The sequence below is a fragment of the Chiloscyllium plagiosum genome, unplaced genomic scaffold (assembly GCF_037043375.1).
Source record: "Chiloscyllium plagiosum isolate Xiang-an unplaced genomic scaffold, Cpla_swu_hap1 HiC_scaffold_29, whole genome shotgun sequence".
Taxonomy (NCBI): Eukaryota; Metazoa; Chordata; class Chondrichthyes; order Orectolobiformes; family Hemiscylliidae; genus Chiloscyllium; species Chiloscyllium plagiosum.
Window position 1 is genome coordinate 68,671,309 of NW_028270167.1, and position 4,594 is coordinate 68,675,902.

The window sequence follows — 4,594 nt, forward strand, 5'->3', positions numbered from 1 at the left end:
GCCACGGCGCCACGTTAAAAGCCAGATTTGTCGTCCATATGTGCAATGTCTGAACCAGTTGATCACAGGAATTCGAAAACGCGTTTTCTGTAGTGGCGTTGCTCAGTATGAATGGCAATCAAACTCTGCTTGTGCAAAAACAGACATTTCAATGCTGAGCATGCCACACTGAAATGGCACAGAAAAAGACAGTATCCTCTTGCATTGGCATCCAACAGATATTTTCGTCTGTTTAAACTGACAGAATAAAAAGGATGTGCTCATCTCCTCTCGCGTCCCATTAACCACGTTAATACACACGCAGGGATTTTCAAACCAAGATGAACAGGCTGATTGTTGTGAATTGACAGCAGTGATGTGTGAGTCATTGCGAACAGTGAGAAATAAATAGCACTGACACTGAGCCTTGCACCATCAGCATAACACTCACATCTTGTGTCATGTCTCCTCGGCATCAGTGCATTTGACTTTCATTATTCTACCCTGAACCTCTCCTCAAATTATTCCCGACCGCTTGCAGTGTCGAATTAGTACATGCAATTATTAGAAATGCATTTCTGGGACACAGTTGCCTTTCAATGAGATAAGATTCACTGCCCATCCCTAATTATCCCAAAGATGTAGGGGACGAGTTACTTTTGTCAACTCCTCAAAGACGCCACTCCTGACGCATCTCTGTCAATGTAACTCACTGAGGGAAGACCAAACTGACGCCACTCACTCAGTGTTACTCACCCAGGGAAGGGAAGACTGACCCCACACTCTCAGTGTAACTCAGCAGACTGATCCCACACTGTCAATATAAGTCATTCTCTGAAGAGCAGTCTGACCCCACTCTATAAATATAATTCCCTCAGGGAAGAGCAGACTGATCCCATTCTGTCTCTGACACTCACCCAATGAATGAACACGAAACCCACTCTACCAATGTAACTCGCCAGGAAAGAGCAGACGGAAGCCAGACTGTCAACATAAATTATCGAGGGAAGAGAATACTGACCACGCTCTTTCGATTTCACTCAGGCAGGGAAGAGCAGACTGTCACCACTCTGTGAAAGAAATTCGCCCAGGGAAGGGCAGACTGACCCTACTGTATCTGCGTGACTGACACAGGTAAGAGAAACTAACCCAACTCTGTCAACGTATCTCCCTCAGGGAAGAAGACCCTGACCCCTCTCTGTCTATGTAGCTCACCCAGGAAACAGCAGACTAACCCCACTCTGTCTATTTAAGCGCACAAAAATCCTCTGCAGTACGTCCTATCCAGACACTCCTATTACAGAGATATCACTGTCTCTGTAACCGTGTGCGTTCAATGGCGATTCCAAATAACCTGCAAATGTTTAGAATGTGGCAGCAAACCAGAGCAACCACAAAGAAATTGGACGAATGCGCAAACTTCCATCAGGCTGTCACCTAAGCCTGGAATGGAATCCAAACCCGACAGCAGTCGTGATTATAAAATGGCAGAACAGAAACCGAGCAAAAAAAATTGTGTCCCTGTGTGTTGCAACGATGCTGAGTATTAATTAAGCCCCCTTACTGTAGTTAATTTCCATTTTCATCACTGCCAACCTTCTTCAAAGCAAAGCACGCACTTGCTTCTTTCAGAGTTCCTATATCCCGCTTTCATCCCGCTTTTTACCTCATCATATTTCTGACTTTACAAACTACGTCATAATAGGTTGACAACTGCAGAATGAGCTTTGTTCCGTTCTCCACTGATGTTGATGGGAGTAATCCGGCATATTCGAGTAGGACTTGAGGCACTTGCGGGTGGTGTATTCGCGGCATTTTGGCTTCTTTTTTTTCATTTTCGGTCTACTATTTCGAGTTCATTGCGCAGACTTCTGAAGAAGACTTTTTCGAGTCGAAATGGTAACTGTTTTCTCTCGAAAGACAGACGTAGCTTTATTTCTGTTCTCTTATAAATTGATCTTCATCTGATCTTTGCAAGTGAAATAGGGTGCATTGCTATTGCTCGGTTTTAGTTTCAAAATCAAGAGAAACATGAAGGAGAGAATATCAAAGAACACAAAGTTCTGAGTTGTTAAGATAATTTTTGCAGCAATGGTAGACATGAAGGTCAAATTAACATAACGGTTCAAGAACATTTAGCCTGTGGAAGTGGTATGTGACTTTAGTTCCAAATATATGTTTCCGTTCTTCCAGTACATCTTTTTGACTCCCAGAAAACATTGATTGTTTTCTGTATTCACTTTGTTTCGCGACATCTGTCTTCTGGTCGACCAGGGACAACTTGAATTTGCGTCTGCATTGAATAAGATTTCGGTCTTTCTTTCGAGAAGCAAACCTGTGCATTATGTACCACTTATCATGCTGATGGCTAGGAAGTTAAACATGAATTACGTTTTGTGGATCGTGAGCAAGAATGATGTAATTCACTCGCGAACAGATGTCACCACGCCCTATTCCTACATCGGGCCTGAACGGTCCATTGGCAGAGTCTGCAGACAGGAAATGTCGAAGTGACTAGTCCTTTGTTCAGTTTGATTTGATACCAATGGTAGTGCTGTTTTGGTGCAGAAATGTGTCAACATTTCTGACGTTAGAGTCAAAATTGAAGTCACATCTACTCCATGGAGTGTCTTCTCATATCAGAACATGCTGACATGAAAACATCTAACTCTGATAGCAAAGGTTTTTTCATTAAACTGGGAATATGTTTAACTAAGCAATTCAGACAGCCAGGATGAATAATTGGCATTTGGTTCTTCAAGCTGAGCTCTCCACACCAACTGCTCCAACGAAGGCCGTGGATAAGTTCCCCATCGATTATTTTGGTCAATTTTAGCCTCAACAACAACCTATTGTTCTGAACAATGCTACACTACAAGCAGATTTTCATCGTTAGTTTTCAATTTCAGTTCTTAATGCACAGTTTCTTACGAATGTGGACAGCAGAAGACCGTTAACATTCCATTTCTAATATTTCCAGAAAATTCTACTCCACTGATATCGCCTTGCCTTTTCACATCGCAAGCCATGAACCTGGATGAGTCGAGTTCCTTTCCACACATGGAGTTGCTTTTTTCTAATTCATTGACTGCTGATATAATAGATTATTGGCCTTGAGAGTCAGCTGGAAATTAGGTTGAACTTTCTCAGCTTGACTTTCAACTGATCCTAAAAAAAATCATCACCTGCAGGTAAATGTATTGCATTGCTTCTTGTTTTGCTGAAGACCACCCCCCTAACATCCAAATTTCACGATAGTTCGACAAATGTGTTGAAACTGATTCGTGTTGGAAGTTGGTGGCTTTTTGTGTCTCGACATAAAATTTATTCAATTAGATGACTGGGTCAGTCTTGAAATTACTTCGGTTTCTTCACAGTTGAAAATTTACTTTCGATTGAATGCGAAGCTCAAGCTCCACGAAATCCAAATCCTGCAAAGGAATTAATGACTTTTAAAAGATTCTACGCTGTGAACAGGATTCAAACCTGTGCAGGGAGACCCCATTGGATTTCAAATCCAACGCCTTAACCTCTCGGCCATCACATCTGCGACAAGATTGACAATTTTCAGAGTAAAACAACTGAATTCATTTGTTGGAAAAACAAATTGTCAAGACCCAAAGATTTCGCCAAATCCTTTGCAGAGACCCCGACGAACGTTACCTTAGCAGATTGACAGGCTTTCACCGCAAACTAGATTCTGACACAGCTGAAGTTGTGGGAATGATTCTTCGTCGAATCATAGAGTCACGGATGTACACCACACGAAGAGAGGATCATTGTCTCACTGCGTCCGATCGATTTTGACTCAATTGCTCATCATCTGGTGCCAAATTAGATATGCTGTTGTGTTTTAATATTCATCGAAATATGGTATTATAAAAATTGATGCTAAGTCCAGAAAAACTAGCTACATTCGTAAAGAAAATCGGAATTAGAAAGAATGCAGAACCAATTTACAGGAATGGATCCAGCAACTAATCCGTAAGTTCTGACATCAGGTAATGAACTTGTGAGCATTAGAGAGGAAGATTAATCGAAGATTTGGAACTTGAAATCGTCTTGATGGAATTATTTGCAAAGTTTTTGCGGTTGTTCTAGAGTCATCAAGTCGTTGAACAATACAACACGGAAAGTGGCCCTTCTTTCCAACATGACCATGGTGGACAGATATCCTAAATTAATAGGTCCCATTTGCCAACATTTGGCCCACTTCCCTCTAAACCTTGTTCCTCATATATCCATCCAGATGCCATTCAATGTTACAGTTGTACCAGTCTCCACCAATTTCTCTGGCAGCTCATTCTGGACACGTCTGAAAAAGTTGCCCCAGACGTCCCTTTTAAATCCTTACCCACTAATTTTAAACCGATGTTTTCTAAATGTTGACTTCCTCACCTGCCGGAAAACACCTTGACGAGTCAACCTATCTATGTCCCTCATGATTTAATAATTAGCAACGATTTGACTTTATCATACTTGTCAGGAGGGAAATATGTGGAGATTATTTGTCGAAGGTTTGAAGTAGAAAGTCTGATGTACAGATTTTTAGAAATGCATCTTGGAGAAGTTTCCAATAAGTCATTGAAGTCTAGTAGCAGTTGTAGAAGTCTGT

At 41.5% G+C, this 4,594-nt stretch overlaps 1 non-coding gene across 1 annotated transcript; it reads right to left on the bottom strand.

Annotated features, from left to right (window-relative positions):
- Nucleotides 1–3,444: 3,444 nt before the first annotated feature.
- On the bottom strand, nucleotides 3,445–3,526 carry trnas-uga (transfer RNA serine (anticodon UGA)). The gene has a single exon. It is a non-coding gene; the product is annotated as a tRNA-Ser (tRNA).
- Between the last annotated feature and the right edge of the window lie 1,068 nt (nucleotides 3,527–4,594).